We start from the raw sequence: 18,774 nt of genomic DNA on the forward strand, positions 1-18,774 counted from the left end.
CGTGTTATGGAGTAAGCAAACTTCGTCATTGACATGATTAAAACATGGTTCTCTTTCTAAAATTATTGTGTATATAATTAATTGTCTTGACTGCTGGAGATGACAGTTTATCTCTCACCTACAGCAAAGTTATGAAGGACTCTGAACTAATGATGATCAGGATTTCCACTGTAGAGTTTACCCAGCTGGCGTAATGATAAGGATACCTCTTCTTTCCTACTCTGGAGATGCAGATTTTAATTCTCAGTAGCAATTAATACAAGTCAACCATAACCACAGGAGGCTAGAGGATCAATGAAAAAGGGATGGCTCATAGTTTCCCTTTTAATAACACACACAACACAAAAGATATGAATCTTAATGAAGATTTATGTTTGTAGTAGATCAGAGATGCTTCTTGACAAAAAATCACAAATGAGAGAATAGAAAACATCTCGAATTGTTGTAGAGTAGTTACCATTAGGCAAGTTGTTGACTTGAGATAAAACAACCTGCTGTCATGGTCAGAAACAGTAAGGTAACCAATATAAAGCTGAATTGGACATTTACATCATCTGGCAGGCTCTGAGTGATTTATCAGTGTGTTGGACTGCCCCACCCAGGAAAAGAATGGTTCATGCATAATTCACTGTAGAAAGTAACAGAGTCCTGTTGCACCTTATAGACTAACAGATGTATTGGAACATAAGCTTTCGTGGGTGAATACCCACTTTGTCAGACACATGTAATGGAAATTTCCAGAGGCGGGTATAAATATGCAGGCCAGAATCAGTCTGGAGATAACGAGGTTAGCTCAATCAGGGAGGATGAGGCCCTCTTCTAGCAGTTAAGGTGTGAATACCAAGGGAGGAGAAACTGCTTTTGGTACCAAAAAAAAAAAGGGCTGAAGGGCTGGGGAATGATGGGGTGAGCCCAAGGATGTCTCCAGGCAAGAACTGATATCCTATGTGGGCAGGAAACAGATGTAGTGAGAAATATTGGAGCTAAACTTGGGAGGTGGGGAGAAGGCGTGGTAAGAGATGCCATAATTGGTAGCCATAGTTGGACAAAAGTACTGTTTGGGCTGTGCTGGGGGTATTCTGGTTTATGGTAGTGGGATTGTTGGTAATAGTCTTTAAAAAGGACTATTTATATACTCTTACGAATGAAGAAGGGAATTGAGGCAAAGGTTGCCCTGCAGCTATGAAGGGGATCCTGAGAGGAGGCTATGCATTCACAGGCTGAGTGTCCAGTGTTTATATATTATGTAAGATGTACTATATCAGTAGTTTTCAAACTGGCCAAGTCCGTTTTAATAGGGTTGCCAGGGCCAGTGTTAAACTCGCTGGGGCCTAGGGCAGACAGCTGAAGCCTGAGCCCAGCTGTGTGGGGCTGGGGCTGAAACCAAGGCCCGAGGTTTTTAAGTGAGGTGAAACTTGGGGTATGCAAGGCTAATCAGACTCCTAAAAGGGGCACAGTCTGGAAAGGTTGAGAACCACTGAGTAATGCATACAGGTGACATTCTTTCAATCTTACATGAACATTCAAACCTCCTTTGCTTAATTTCCCAGGAGGGGTTTTATTCACTATACACTTTTAAAAAGTAATTTGAAATGAGGGAGCTCAAACACAGACATTTCTTTTTCATGCATAACACCAACCCTAAACCTCAATTTCCAGTTCAGATTGGTTTTTTTTTGCAAAGTAGATTGGAATTTATCAAAGCTTGGGGGAGGAGGTTGTGTTTTTGAGGGTTTTTTTTGGAGTGTGGGGAGAGATCTAGTTTCAGGGTTTGGGTTTGAACCCATCTCTGCTTTATAGCACAATTGAAAACAGAAATAGTTCATGCTGGTTGTACTAATCAGGAAGCTCAGAAGATGTATAGGAATTGCCATATCTCATCAGACTAGCTAATCTAGAGTCCACTCTCAGACAGTGGTCGGTAACAAATGGTTCAGAGCTGAAGGCTATCCTTTTTATATATATAAAGTGTGTGTGTGTGTATTCCCATAGATATATGTTGGGAAAATAACACAGCGGGGCACAGACTATCCAAAAAGTTCTTGGACTGCATTGCAGACAACTTTTTATTTCAGAAGGTTGAAAAAGCTACTGGGGGGAAGCTGTTCTAGACTTGATTTTAACAAATAGGGAGGAACTCATTGAGAATTTGAAAGTAGAAGGCAGCTTGGGTGAAAGTGATCATGAAATCATAGAGTTTGCAATTCTAAGGAAGGGTAGAAGGGAGTACAGCAAAATAGAGACAATGGATTTCAGGAAGGCGGATTTTGGTAAGCTCAGAGAGCTGATAGGTAAAGTCCTATGGGAATCAAGACTGAGGAGAAAAACAACTGAGGAGAGTTGGCAGTTTTTCGAAGGGACACTATTAGGGGCCCAAAAGCAAGCTATTCCACTGGGTAGGAAAGATAGAAAATGTGGCAAAAGACCACCTTGGCTTAACCACGAGATCTTGCATGATCTAAAAAATAAAAAGGAGTCATATAAAAAATGGAAACTAGGACAGATTACAAAGGATGAATATAGGCAAACACAGGAATGCAGGGGCAAGATTATAAAGGCAAAGGCACAAAATGAGCTCAAACTAGCTACAGGAATAAAGGGAAACAAGAAGACTTTTTTTATCAATACATTAGAAGCAAGAGGAAGACCAAGGACAGGGTAGGCCCACTGCTCAGTGAGGAGGGAGAAACTGTAACAGGAAACTTGGAAATGGCAGAGATGCTTAATGACTTCTTTGTTTCGGTCTTCACCAAGAAGTCTGAAGGAATGCCTAACATAGTGAATGCTAATGGGAAGGTGGTAGGTTTAGAAGATAAAATAAAAAAAGAACAAGTTAAAAATCACTTAGAAAAGTTAGATGCCTGCAAGTCACTAGGGCCTGATGAAATGCATCCTAGAATACTCAAGGAGCCAATAGAGGAGGTATCTGAGCCTCTAGCTATTATCTTTGGAAAATCATGGGAGACAGGAGAGATTCCAGAAGACTGGAAAAGGGCAAATGTAGTGCCCATCTACAAAAAGAGAAATAAAAACAACCTAGGAAACTACAGACCAGTTAGTTTAACTTCTGTGCCAGGGAAGATAATGGAGCAAATAATTAAGGAAATCATCTGCAAACACTTGGAAGGTGGTAAGGTGATAGGGAATAGCCAGCATGGATTTGTAAAGAACATATCATGTCAAACCAATCTGATAGCTTTCTTTGATAGGATAACGAGTCTTGTGGATAAGGGAGAGGCGGTGGCTGTGGTATACCTAGACTTTAGTAAGGGATCTGATACAGTCTCATGTGGGGAGGGATAGCTCAGTGGTTTGAGCAAGGGCCTGCTAAACCCAGGGTTGTGAGTTCAATCCTTGAGGAGGCCACTTAGGGATCTGGGGCAAAAATTGGTCCTGCTAGTGAAGGCAGGGGGCTGGACTCAATGACCTTTCAAGGTCCCTTCCAGTTCTAGGAGATTGGTATATCTCCAATTAAAATAAAATAAGTGATATTCTTATCAATAAACTTGGCAAATACAATTTAGATGGGGCTACTATAAGGTGGGTGCATAACTGGCTGGATAACCGTACTCAGAGAGTAGTTATTAATGGTTCCCAATCCTGCTGGAAAGGTATAATGAGTGGGGTTCCGCAAGGGTCTGTTTTGGGACCGGCTCTGTTCAATATCTTCATCAACGACTTAGATATTGGCATAGAAAGTACGCTTATTAAGTTTGCAGATGATACCAAACTGGGAGGGATTGCATAATTCAAAATGATCTGGACAAATTGGAGAAATGGTCTGAGGTAAACAGGATGAAGTTTAACAAAGACAAATGCAAAGTGCTCCACTTAGGAAGGAGAAATCAGTTTCCCCCATACAGAATGGGAAGAGACTGTCTAGGAAGGAGTATGGCAGAAAGGGATCTAGGGGTTATAGTGGACCACAAGCTAAATATGAGTCAACAGTGTGGTGCTGTTGCAAAAAAAGCAAACGTGATTCTGGGATGCATTAACAGGTGTGTTGTGAGCAAGACACGAGAAGTCATTCTTCCACTCTACTCTGCGCTGGTTAGGCCTCAACTGGAGTATTGTGTCCAGTTCTGGGCACCGCATTTCAAGAAAGATGTGAAGAAATTGGAGAGGGTCCAGAGAAGAGCAACAAGAATAATTAAAGGTCTTGAGAACATGACCTATGAAGGAAGGCTGAAAGAATTGGGTTTGTTTAGTTTGGAAAAGAGAAGACTGAGAGGGGACATAGCAGCAGTTTTCAGGTATCAAAAAGGGTGTCATAAGGAGGAGGGAGAAAACTTGTTCACCTTAGCCTCTAAGGATAGAACAAGAAGCAATGGGCTTAAACTGCAGCAAGGGAGGTTTAGGTTGGACATTAGGAAAAAGTTCCTAACTGTCAGGGTGGTTAAACACTGGAATAAATTGCCTAGGGAGGTTGTGGACTCCATCTCTGGAGATATTTAAGAGTAGGTTAGATAAATGTCTATCTGGGATGGTTTAGACAGTATTTGGTCCTGCCATGAGCACAGGGGACTGGACTTGATGACCTCTCGCGGTCCCTTCCAGTCCTAGAATCTATGAATCTACGAACACACACACACACACACACAAAATACACTTATAAATACTGGACTGCATGCTACTCTTGATAACCCTGATGTAAATCCAAAATAATTCCATGGATCCAGTGAGTTAATATCATGTGAAAACACATTGGACTAGATTCTGGACTCATACTCATAAAAATCTAGACCAACTAGATTGAAGTCAATGGAGTGACATCAGTGTAAACCTAGTAAGTGATCAAATGAGAATAGTCCTGAGTTGAGTCCTCTCTGTTCAAAAACCTTGCTATGATAAGTTGGATGTACCATTGTGGATGAAACAAAATTAGTCATATTAGCCTGATTCTTTCAAAGAATGATATTTTACTTAGTTTTACACAGTGCTCTTGTCAAATTTAAAAAGTATTAAATTAGTACTTTAAGCTTTTTAAGTGGGCACAAAATTAAGTGATTTTCCTTTATTTGATATGTATAATTTAGTTATATGTGGGTAAGGCTTTCTCTTCTGGCGAAAGAAAGATTTTAAATGGGCAGCCATCGAGAAAATGAACATGGTGGTTTCAGATATATAATGGATAGGAAAAGAACTGAATAATCTTTTGTTTAATCTTGGAATCTTAAAGATTTCTGGAAATGTTTTTAGTTATTTTACAGTAAAAACAAGGAAGTATATATGTTTTTATGTTTCTCAATAGTTACAAGAATAATATCTGTGTGTGTGTGAATGCATGTATCAGGGTCATAAGCCTGGAAAATTGCTTTCTGATATCAATTAAGAAGATGAGGGAAACTAATTTATTTGGAGCCTGATCCTCAAGATGCTGAGCTCTTCAGTTGTTGTTAAATGTCTGTAGTGCCTTTCAAGAATGGGGCCTGAAGTCCTTATTTTGTAGTAAAGATCAGAACTTACAGCACCAGTAAATAGCCCCTTAACAATGGCAGAATAAACATCTTCTGTGAATGGTCTGAAACCAGACAGATTTTGTTTTCTAGATTATTCTGTCTCAAGTACAGACACTGTTATCTTATACTACCTTTATCACCATAGCATGTGAGCATCTTCCAATAATGCACTAAATGAGGTGGTAGAAAACATTTTCTTGCATATGTCACTATGTGGTAGCTTAGCATCAGCAAGGAATCCAAGAGGACTCCTAAACTATGGACTGTACTGATCAATTGTGGATGTGTACCTTCAGCCAAACAAGACTGCACTGTGGCTACAAAGTCTGCCCACCAGCATAAGCTCTGTCTTCCATTGGTTCAGCTTTAACCACCTATTGTTCATCCATAAGTTGATCTCATTCAAACACTGGGCCATCTTGGTGGTAGTGACATAGTTGTATGAAGATAGGTAGAGTTGTGTGTCATCTGCATATTGCTGACACTGAGTTCATGTTGCTTTGAATAGGACTGGAGAGAGAATTGATCTTGGTGGGATTCCAAAAGTGAGTGGTCTAAAGGTGGAGGTGCAGTTTCTCATCATTGCTCTTTATGTACATCCCTCCAGGAATGACTTAAACCATTTTAGTGCATTTCCCTTGACTCCTGTCACCACTCTCATGTGGGACAGCAGTATCTCTTGGCTGATAGTATCAAATGCTACAGAGAGGTCCAGGATGATGAGAATGGAACAGCAGGAGATGATCCATTAGTTGCTACTGAAGCTGTTTCTGTCTCACGCCCTGAATCCAGATGGTGCTGGTTCTAGGATAGTAGCTTTAATGAAATCAGCTTGTAGTTGGGATTTGGCAACCTTCTATCTGAACTGTAACCCATATATCCAAGATGAGTTTCTTCAGTGTTGGTTGAACTATTGTGTTTTTGAAAGAGGAAGGGAAAATTTATTGAGGCAGTGGATATTTCGGTCTTGAGTGGCATCAGTTGCTTATGACTCTTTCACCAGCCAGGAAAGACATGGGTCAAATTCACAGGTCTTGGCTTGTGACTTCCTTTAGGGTGTCCAATGCTTCTTGAGGAGTGAATGTATTATACTCTGGGAATGCAGGAGGGCTGTTGATCGGTGTACATAGAGCAGATCCATGCTGTTTGAGAAGACTTTTCCAAATAGTCTGATCTTTTCATTGAAGTAGGATGATAGTTCTTTGAAGCAGTTGGTGCTGGGTTTGTTGGCAGTGATTGATAATGGGTAACACATATAGATAAAATTGGTGGAGATAGATGTTCATATTAGATATTCAAGTGGATGTGTACAATAAATAGCCTTGCAATTTACTAATTAAAAAAAACTAAAATCAGAAATGAAGGCTAATATCATATTTCAGCAGAATCCTTAGATACCTGGTGTCTGGAAAGTCCAAAATCATTTCATTCGGACAGATTTTTTTCATTTTTTCTGAAGAATTAACACATTAATTTCCTTGATTTGTGAGAGATTATGGGCAAAATTTTGGAAGGCATGGCTGAGTAGAGAATTGAGATAGCACAAGTAACCTCAGCCCCTCTCTCCCCTTGATTTAGGGCACAGCAAGTCATGATCCTATTAAGGAATACAAGGCAGTGGTGGTAGTACTGCTGTTATTACTCTGCTTCCCAAAGGGGCTGGTTTGGAGTGGAAGCAGAATGTGAGACTTTGGCTCTGCCACCACCCACAGGAGCTCAGTGTGGCCCTTCCAACATGGCCTGTGGAATAAATGTTTGGGTGGGTCAGATTGCCACTGGAACTAGACAACTACTTAGTCTTAACATCCACAATATAGTCCTACATTTATGAGGACATTTCACTTTATGATAACTTAGTGGGGAGGAAATTAAAGAAAAACAAGTAGAATCTTCAACTGTGCATTTTGTATATGGTAACTATCGTGTTACAGACAGACAAAAGAAGAAATGCCATTGAGTTGAGCATTAAGCCTCACTTTGCTCAGCCAGCTAAAGTCCTCACAAAGTCTATTCATTAGAAGGTCGTAAGCCATTTTATGTAAAAGAAGAGATGCCAATCTCAGTGGCCAGGTCTAATTCCTTTTTGGGTAATTTCATTTTGTGTCCCATCTTGTGTGTTTTCTTTACGATAGCAAATAGCAGTCATATTCCACTCCAGAAGAAACTGTAAGTAAGTAGAGAGGTAAGTGATCCCTACTTACCTATTCAGAGATCTGCAATACTGGCCTCCTGTCAGGATCAGTACAAAAAAAGAGGGCATCCTCAATGTTTCAAAATGGTAGACAGAGACGGGAGAACCCTGACTTGTGGAGAAACTGATGATTACCTTCTGAGGTTCTTAAAATGGAATCGCAAAAAGCCTCTTGCATTATATAATTTCTCTCTCTTTTGTACTTCATAAAATGCACTTCTGAAAAGTGAAGTACAGGAAATACAATAGTAGTTAACTTCTCTGTATGTAATGAGTAAGAAGGCATATTAATGCCTTTCCTTAAGAAGGATTCCCAAGCTCTTTACAAATGAGATACGGTATGTTGATTCACTTCACTCTTTTATGAAATATAGTCACCTCTAGTAGGAAAAATAGCAGCTGCTTAACAGTGTGTAAAAATAGTTCCCAACAGTTTAAGTTGAGAAGTGAGATCATTCAACAGAACCTGTAAATGAATTTAGGTATAAAACATGTAATTATTTAGCCCACACTGGAACTGCAGGTGATGGTGTTCTTTGGATACCTGTAACAACAAAGACCATTGCATATAACACTGATGTAAAATACAAGAGAGTGAAAAAATATATAATTATTATGTACAAAGAGGACGAAGGAATGAAGAGAGGAGTTAAAGGAACAGCAACTGTATTAAATCTAGTCCTCCCTGCTACCAGTGCAAAGTGTAATCTCCATATAAAGAATTTATTAAATATTAAAGCATAACAAGTTCTTGAAAAACTGAATTACATTAGCAGAAACTAACTTCTCAGTTATGGGAGAGAGTGCAAACATTGAGCCTGCAGTGCTAATATAAGCAAAACTTCCCTTTAAAAAAAAATGCCATAGACTATCCAGTTACGATATTTCCCTGGGGGTAGGGAGAGGGGAGTGTACAGATTAGCCAGCTCACCCAACTTCTTGGATGTTTATCAGATTTTACAAGACAGATACAGGTCTCTTGATAATGACAGTTTATCCACCCAGATTTTAATACATTAGAGTGATTATTGTTTCCTCATTGGTCTGAGTTGCCCTCACATTCCATTTCAACGTGACTGGTATAATACAAGCTGCTTTTATATAGTATTTAGAAATAATTACAGCTAGATTTCAGCTGATGTGTCATGTAAAATAAGATGCCAGATTGTCAGAGCACTAAAGTTTAATTGATAATAAAAATTATACCATGTTACATTTATATTGCACCTTTCATAGAAGAATCCCCAACCTCCAAAAAATGTGGCTCAGTGACATATGACATCTCTATTTATGATGGCAGTCCTATGAAAAAGGACACTTTTAGCAAATCAGTTAGTTTATTCCTGTGCCACCATCTGAAATAGGCAGATCAATTTATTGATTATAAATTACTGTTAATTTTTTTTCTAGAATAATTCTTAAGCCTCTTCATATGTAGAGCCAATAAAGGATTGTTGATATATTTTAAACTTGTTTCAGCTAAATTAAAGATAAAAATTTGAAGCCTAGTTTTCGGGGTCGTTATGTAGATTTGTAGCACACCTTAGAGAGGTTTGGATCTTTGGGTAAACCAGTGACTAGTTTACAGTCATCTGATAAATGTAGTTCTTCATCTGTGGCAGTTTATATATAATATCTTTGTTTTACTGCTACAGATTAGCATGATTCTCTGAAAAGTGCTTATAAAAATGCAGTGCCCATTGGATAAGTAAATTGCATTGCTGGGCGTTGCATACTTTGTCATCGATACAGTCAAGAAACAGAATTTGGAAAATGGAAATAAATGATATGTATTTGTTGTATTTATTGGTTATTCGTAAGTGGTAAATCTATTCAGACCAAAACAGTTTGAGCTACAAATATGACTAATTATATAACATAAATGAAAGCTGCTATAATGGTCTGCATTTTCTAGTAAAGAAATGATTAGACAGTTTGAACTGGTTGTACAATGAGAATGAGATACATGGTAGCAGGGCCGGCTCTAGGTATTTTGCCACCCCAAGCTTAAAAAAACCCCAGCCTCCTGGAGCGCAACTGCTGAAGCCCAAACAAAAGTGTCCGGAATGCCGCCCCTGAAATTGTGCCGCCCCAAGCATGTGCTTGGTTTGCTGGTGCCTAGAGCCGGCCCTGCATGGTAGACACATAAATACGCCTATGGAGGTAGATGTGTATTGTTGATTTAAATACTAGCAGGGAATGGTAGTGGGCCAAATTCTTTAATGGCCTAGTTCTGTTGAAGTCAGTGGAACTATGGCAGCAGGGAATTTGGCCTTCTATTTTGCCTGAAACTCAAATGAAGTAACCCCATGAAGAGATAGATACCTGATTATCTCATCAGTTTCAAGCATTGAATTCACATCCATAAACATAAAAGGTCAGTGTGTTCTATAAATTTCATGTGTTGCAATCACATGCATAGATGCCAGCAAAAAATCTGTTGTGTACTTTTATTTCAAAAGTTGGAGAGGGAATAAGTGGGACAGAGGGGAAAAAAATCAATCTGGCAATATTTTTCAAATGGTATTTTCTTCCCACCAGATGAAAAAGTAGTTCAGGAGATATGTGGTGATCCTAATGAACCACCACATCTTCAAGAGACATCACATACAATCACTGTTTCAATATTGTATCGTCAATTTGCCAGGTCCTCCACTCCATAGTGATAGAGAACAATATTGCTGGAGATGAAGTCTTTAGGAGAATTTGAAAATTGACTCTCCTAGCCACCTGTTCTCATTAATGATCCCATGTACTTTTTGAAAGTGGGGGAATGTTAATCCAAGTTTTGTGGCCTAATTCCAACTCATGTAATTACCTTCTGACTGTCTTTATTTCCCCTTCTGTTTTGACAGGATGCTTGTTCCAAAACTGATTTATTGTGTTGTTATAAGTATGTGCGCTTTCACTGGGAGGTGGTGGCATTCCAATAGCAGCACGAACAATCACTCAAGGTATGCCTACATTGTAATTAAACACCAGCCGCTGGCCCATGTCAGCTGACTTGGGCTCATGTGGCTTGGTCTGTGGGGCTGTAAAACTACAATGTGGACATTTGGGCTTGGGTTGGAGCCTGGGATCTGGGACCCTCCCACCTTGTGGAGTCCCAGAGCCTGGATGCCTGCAGGAGCCCGAACATCTACACTGCAGTTTTGCAGGCTCAACCTGAATCAGCTGATGTGGGCTAGCCATGGGTGTTTGTAGACATACCCTCATGTAGTTTCTATGTCAGTTTAAGTTTATAAAGTGCTTTAGGATGAAAGGTGCTAAATCAATATGAGATAATTAACATTAAAATTAAGTAAATGAAAATTGACTTTACTGTCTGTGCCTCCTTTTTATTATGATTGAACTTTAGCCTATGTTCAGTATTGCAGTTATACAAGAGATTAATGGGGTTCCCACAGTTAAGCAGATTGGGAAACTGTCTGTGAATCCTCCTCTGGTGGATTGTAGCTATGATGTTTGAAACAGTTTCATGCTACCTCTCTTTGATGTCGTCATTTTATAAAGGAATTTTATAAAAAAAATTCCTACAGCTCTCCCTGTTACACTGACACCCAAATACATTTCTTATCAGTTGAGAATGCACAGTTGGAGTCATCTTTCAATTGTTACCAATAAAGCCTAAAAGGAACATGAATCTGGTTCAGAAAATAACAAAAGAATATTGCTATGTTTGAATCCCTATCTCATTGTACAATCATTGTGCAATCCTATCTCTTTGAAGGTTTTGCTTTGCTTTATAGGCATATACTATATAGATATATAGGCTTAGTAGTGTTAGGCTTTTACACTGTCATTCTTACCAGGTAGGATACGAAAATAAAAAATGTGCTTGGGAAGGGGGTTTGGTACATTTTGCTGTTTAAGGTGAGCTTTATTTGAGCATTTTAGCTACATCAGAACAGTTAATATATTAAGTACTGATGGTATAATCTACAGGGAGGCAGCTTCCTACTTCTTAGAGTACTGTACAGAGATGAGTCAGGAGATGCAGGGTATTTTTCTCATTATTGCTATTGGTTTGCTCTGTGACCTTGAGTAAATCATATAACCTTTGTGTCTTGGTTTCTCTATTAGTGAAATGGAGATAATGATTTCTCCCACTCTCAGCCCTCTTTGTAAAGCATTTTGGGATCTGTGGAGAAAAAGTGTAATTTAAGTACAAAGTGTTGCTATTAGCAGGTTGCCTCTTCATTGCTGTACACCCATTGAGAGAGCAGCATATTAAGCAGCTCCCTGTGATATATGGAGGTAGCAGCAAGGAGTGTCCGAGAGATTCCTCTGCTTGCAGCACCAAATGGTCACGTTGTGGGCTGGTTTTCTTCTCATTTACACCAACGACCTGATCCTCTGCTTTTCATCAAAATCAATAGGAGTCTACCCACTGATGCCTAAAACGTTCCCTTACGTTTGGGGATTTATCGGCTCAGTGTCCAAAAGTTATCATTTTGTAGCTGACAAATGGAGAAATGTTATCAAGTTGGAAGTCGCAATAGTACTCTATGCTAAAATTGCGTATTTGAATTGACTGGCCCTAGCATATCCAATGCTGATCAGAAATGTCAGAATATAAATAAATTACTTCAAGGGGCCGTGATATTGAAAGATGTAAAATATTTCGATGCTGTAGTGCTGTTTCATGGGCATACTGTATCTACAGTGTCTATTGGGAGAGGCATTCTGAGCACTACATTAATTCCTAGTACTACATGTCTAGTTTATAAAAATGTTATTCCATTGGGGGTTGGAATTTACTTGTGAAATGAGCAGGAGGTTTGACCTCTAAACTCATGTGTGTCCCGCTATCCACAGGAATCCCACATGGAGCAGAATCATCTGAGCAGACAACAAGGGCTTCCTTAAAGCACTTTAGGCTGCTCCATGGCATCTCAAATGGGTGATACTGCATAAGACCCCATGTTGGCAGCTGCACCAATCTCCCCACCTCTATTTGCCATCCTCAACTGATGTTGTTTGCAATCTGGATAGACTGAATTATACTGCTCCTTTCAATGTAGATGTTATTTTAAAGTGTCTTGTAAAAGCATGCAGGTTGGATACATCTGAAATGTGTATAGGTCACAAATTCTGCCATGTGAAATTTGGAAACAAGAAAACTACGCAAAATGAAAAATACTGACGTATTGTACATTTTACACAAGATAAATTTCTGTCACCTTGATCACCTTTGACATTTTATGTGTGTATATAACGTGTGTGTCTGTACACAGTCATGTTTTATATATTCCATATAACACTATTGCCACCTGTTGATGCAAATGAATATTACCAATAATGAATGGGAAAATAAAAATACTGTTGAAAAAGCTAATGCCTCCTACTGGTAAGGCTATTATAGCAAATGATTATGTGTATTTACTAATTGTGTTATAATAGCTTTTAGAGGCACCAAACAGTGATTTAGTGTACCATTGTGCCACGCGCTATACAGAATTCAAGCAAAAAGACAATCATTATGCCAAAGAGCTTACTATCTTGGACCCCAATCTTGCAAAGACATAAGCAGATGCATAATTTCACACATGTAAGAAGTCCCATTGACATAGTGGGGCTACTTATGTGAAATGTTAAGTACATGTTTAATTTGTGGGATCCAGGCCTTTTTTGGTTATTTGCATGAAGATATAATGAAGAAATACTTAAACAGCAGACTAATAATTATTAGTTAATATGAGTCACAATATTTATGAATATCTAACTATTGACTCTGTGTTCAGATTTAAAATCGCACATCAAAAAATGCACTGGAAAATGATATGGTAATGTAGAAAAATACTTCAGCTTAGAAGGATACAGAGTAGGTATTAAACATGATGCTTTTAATGAAAAATGAGTATTATTTTGGGAATTAGAAGCTAGCTATTTTGCATCTATATTTGATTGGGATGTTTTGTTTCCATGGTTTAGGAGAAAAGGAAGTTCCTGCCTATTTTTAATGTATAAGAAGCCAGAGATATTGAGGGCCAGTGAGGACTAATCACATGTTTTCAAATTGCTACTCACACACAAACATGTGGTATATAATATACCTGCCCAAAGATTTATAGCTAGAGGGAAAGTATTTGACCAAAGCATTACTTGTATCTCCCTTAAGCTGCATACATTTTGAGTGTGTCTATGTTCAATCTAATGGAGGCTCAAACTTCAGGATATGGAATTACAATGCACAATTACCGTACTTCCATCTTTCAGGGCAAAATTCAGTTGAATTCCAGAAGAGCTATTATACCATAAATTAATTCCAAGGAGGTGTGTCTAATGTTCAGACAATCTGTTCTGGGAGAGTGCATTGGCCAGGTGAGGAGTGGTTGGTTGTGCTGGATGCACACCATCCCTTCACCACTTGAGCCCAGCTGGGTTTCTGTGGAATCCCTCTTAACTGGAGATCTCCCTTTAAGGAGAGTTTCTGTCACACTGCTGGCTAAGAGGCATCCCTGGTAGCAATGCATTAGTAGTTCTTGTCGTCTTTGTCTGCTTGGGCTCTGCAAGGTTTAAGGGTGGATCCTGTGCCCTGTTCATTAGAACAGGGCAAAAACCTATCTCCGTGGAGAAACAAAGCAGGGGAATCTTGCTGAGACTTCCTCCCCCTCCTACTTCCTCCTTCTGAGATTTACTAGGGAAGGGGTGCTCTGTCTGAGCAATTGTATATAGTTCTTTCCATAGGATAACTTTTTGAAATAATATACTTTACAAGCTAGAGAGGGACCCAACCTGCAAAGTCCAAATCCAGATTCTGAAGCATTCGGACTGCCTGGATCTAGATCTGTTTGTACCTATCTCTATCCCAGACTCTGAGTTTTCTCAAAACCTAGTTCAGACCTGCCTTGACATGAGTAATTGGATGTGGGTGAGGCCTCATTGGGAGACGGGATTAGGGACGTAAATGGATCAGCAGGCTGGAAACAATGTCTGTATTAGCTAAAATATTGGTGAACACTCAGGGAACCATTTACAATGGACAAGGTAACAATGGGTAAAGTAATGGAATGTAAATTGAGGTAAAGAGTAAGTTGTGCGTGGACAGAGTGAGCTGTACCGAGATTAGTTCCTACAAAGTCTCCAATACTGTCCCAAAATCTGTGATGCAGATTTTATTTTTAAAATTTAATTTTATTAAATGCAGTGTAATGTGTAAATATAGTATAAAGGAAGAGGTTTGCTGTGTAACTTTGGATGTGTGGCATGTCCTGTAAACTCCCCTCCCCCAGCTTGAGTCTGATCAACTCAGTGTAGCATTGCTGTCTGTTTAAATAAAGGAATCTGAGTGGCAAGGCTGGAGTTGAATTAAGTTCTTGAGAAACCAAGTGGAAGAGGTTTTGGCGGAATCCCAACACCTACTTAATCTCAGCAGAAACAGCCTCCCTGTACACAAATAGTCCCACTGACTTCAGCTATTTTCTTGGAATTTGGTTACAATTATGCTCGGATTTGGATGAAATCTCCTTGACTCTTGTGGGTGTAACATCTGCCCTTTATTCAAGATAAATGTAAGAAACAGTTAGGCTGTTTTATGGTCTGAGTTAGCTGAAACAATAGGAGCCACAACCCCAAACATAGGCCACGTACAACTATAGTTAGGAATCCAAGGTAGGTGGATGGGGAGTGTTGAATTGTGGGCTGAATGCAAATGTGGGGGAGGCGCTGTGTGTTTTGGTTTTGGCTGTGTATGTGTGAAGAGCTGTGTATTTGTGAAGAACAGTAGAAATACCTGAGAAGCAGCAGAAACCCAAGGATACAGCCAGACATGGAGTGTGTCCCTCAGAAAAAGCCTACCGAGTGCTTTGTAGGTAGAGTGCTGGTTGAAAAATGCTTAGAAATTATGAGAAAAAGAATTGTCTCCTACTGTTTGATTCCCACTGTGTTCAGGGAAATAGGACTTTGTTTACATTCTCTGTTCTTTGTACCATTTGCAAATTATGTTGGCCTTATGTTTTAGGTTGACATTACATCTATAATGGAAGAATGTATATATTCTTATGTGCGGACTAAATTCTGTTATGCTTGACAAGGTTTTCATTTTTTACTTGTAGTTCTAAAGTTTTTCCAATGTAATACAAATATTTATTAGCATAACAAAGTCAGACATCTATGAGAACCATGTGGTCTTGCTTACCTTTCATTTGTCAAGACTTGATAAGAAACAGCTATATTGCTTGTTTAATCTGCTAATTGTATGTTTTCATCCAAGCTGAACTGACAAGGTGAAAGGCACCCGCTAATACTAGTCTATAGCAATATGCTTGTCAGTTAGGCAATGTAAACTACAGCACACATGATCTGTATGGTTAGCCATTTCTAATTAAATGGTGTTTTGAAAAGTTGTTATACTATCATGTCTAATTTCTGGCAATATAAATGATAGAGTTGGTATATTCATGGCAAAGTGTTTTGGGGGGGGCGGGTTCATAATTCAGTTAATAGATTGAAACTTTGTGGAAGAAGTCAGTACATGGACACAACTTTAGTTTAAGCAGCAAAGAATCCTGTGGCACCTTATAGACTAACAGACATTTTGCAGCATGAGCTGTCGTGGGTGAATACCCACTTCTTCAGATGCAAGAAGTGGGTATTCACCCACGAAAGCTCATGCTGCAAAACATCTGTTAGTCTATAAGGTGCCACAGGATTCTTTGCTGCTTCTACAGAACCAGACTAAGACGGCTACCCCTCTGAAACTTTAGTTTAAAATGTAACTTTGAAATATGGCTGCTATTGCCCGTCCCCTTTTCCCCATCCCCTTTTTCATCCACAGCAGTCATACAGATTTTTATAGGAGTTTGGGATTCTTTAAAATCTTTTCTAACTATTAAAAAAATGCTTAACTTTAAAAGCTGAGACTGTGCAAGTATTCATCATTCAGCTTTCTAGGGTGTGTAAAATACTGTAATGTAATAGTTACGAGTAAACTAGAGACTTGAGTATGATAAATAAAACAAGGTACACTGTTGTATGCAGGGTAATTGTAGCCATGTCAGTCCCAGGGTATTATAGAGGCAAAGTGGGTGAGGTAATATCTTTAATTTGACCAACTTCTGTTGGTGAGAGAGACAAGCTTTTGAGCGTACACAGACCTGAAGAAGAGCTCTGTGTGGCTTGAAAGCCCCCCCCCCCCCAACAGAAGTTGGTCAAATAAATATTACCTCACCCGCCTTGTCTCTATAAGGTATACCGTTAAACAAAACAAAAACAATCTAATATAAAGAGAACATGTAAAATAAATGTGGAGCTTTGTCTTAGCACCAAAGAAACAATGGCATTTAGAGATAAGGTTGCCACTTAGTCCTTTATTCACTCTGTTTTGCATAAAGGCTAAATTCAAGTCTGGGAATTGGTCCTGCTTTGAGCAGGGGGTTGGACTAGATGACCTCCTGATATGTAGAATTTGTAGCATTTGTCTCCTTGTCAATATAGTTTGAAACTATTCCAAGAATTTTGGGGTATTCCTCTGAATCTTTCATCAGCCAAATAGCTGGATAATGTTGGCTGCAAATCTTGTGAACTCTTAAACCACTTATGTGAGAACAGTGGTAACCAAGAGGATGTTTATAAATACTAACTTTGTGCCAGGGTTCTCCAATGTTTGGCCAATATACCTGTCGTTTTGTTTTAAAACTCATCCTGATGAGCCATGTAAGTGTGTTAGGGACTATGTTGTAACTAGCATCAATACATAATATTAGTCACTAACTGCAGCACCCAAAATTAAAAGAGCTTAAAATTATTTAAGTGAAGCGTTGACCTGAAGGATGGCATTCCACACTGTCTTATGAGGGACCACATTGGATTCTGGGGTTTTCATGCAACAGGCTGACAGTGTCTAAGAACATTGTGTAAGTAGCACATTTAGGCTGTTTGTTGGGAGTACTTTTTCTTCATTCCACATGGACTTCTGGCACTAAACAAGAAGTGTCTTTGAGGAGCCCCAAGAGGAATCATATTCTCTGATTCTAAGTCCTAAGCATTTGTACTTTCATGTCCATGTTAATACATTAAAGCTGTAAAAGCCACGGTAATTTGAACTTATATTGAGATTCACCATGGGTTTATGTACTGCCCCTCTCCCCATCTCAGTTATTCCTGCAGGGACATGAACAAATCTGTTAGTTCTGAGAGTACACACAGCAATCAAGGTATGCATGCACTAAAATGCATGTGCCACAACCCCAGAGCCTTGTTTGCAGGAATTTTGTAGAGAACGAATATTGTTTCCTATGGTGGTTCTACTGTTTGGCTCTTCAGATGAGCATCTGTGCCTGTCCCAAGGCCTGAACTTGTCAGTGTATGTTGAAAATCAGTGAGGGGTGAAATTTCAGTTACATGAGCTTTGATTTTAATGAGTGTCAGGCTGCTTTATTCACACAACCATTTTACATATTTAAGAAAGAATGTTTTCACTCACTCTTCTGAGACTTGCCATACCTAGCCAAGAGGAGAGGTGAGTAGAGAATGTCAAAGTAGCTTGGTCTGAACTTTGTTCCTTTAAGTTAATATTGGTATATAAAAAGCTACTATAAATGAAAATGACTTTAAGATATTACAGTGGCAATAGATATTTAAGTGTTAGCTGCAGTCTCCTTGCTTCAAATGTCCATAGGCATACACTGTTGGCATCCGAGAGGGATGTTTATTATGAGATTAGCATCTTGGTTGTTCCAGCCTTAAGAAAGTAGCTCAAAGGTCCTTGTTAATTCTCCACAGATACTTGTTTCCTTTCCAAGAGTGATAGGTTTAGTGTCTTGCAAAGGAATATTTAATAGAAGTGCTTTGTATCGTATTATTCACTTGTGGATTAAGCTTGCTGAGCTGCTGGAAAACCCTGCAGTAGTCCAGGGTTCACAAACTTAATCTGATTAGGCTGTTTCTGCCGATTTAACTTGGACTTATTTATTTATTTAAAATCTGAGAGACCTTACCTTCTTAGGAATCAGCACATCTCTGTTCAGATCAACCTAATCCTGCTAATAGAACCATGAAATACAAAATCTTAAAATGACTTTTGAGTTTAATACCAAATGTGACTCAGTCAATAGTACATTTTTCATCATTTTGGCATATGCAAGACTATATGCGTAAAGATGAGAAAATTGACAGTTGGGC

General features: G+C 39.0%; 1 protein-coding gene across 16 annotated transcripts in view; it reads left to right on the forward strand.

The window, feature by feature from the left end:
• The window catches only part of TENM1 (teneurin transmembrane protein 1), a 697,978-nt gene that overhangs the window by 284,738 nt on the left and 394,466 nt on the right, over positions 1 to 18,774 (forward strand). The gene's annotated exons all lie outside the window — the stretch shown is intronic.

This window comes from Mauremys reevesii, linkage group 9 (genome assembly GCF_016161935.1).
Source record: "Mauremys reevesii isolate NIE-2019 linkage group 9, ASM1616193v1, whole genome shotgun sequence".
NCBI classification, from domain to species: domain Eukaryota; kingdom Metazoa; phylum Chordata; order Testudines; family Geoemydidae; genus Mauremys; species Mauremys reevesii.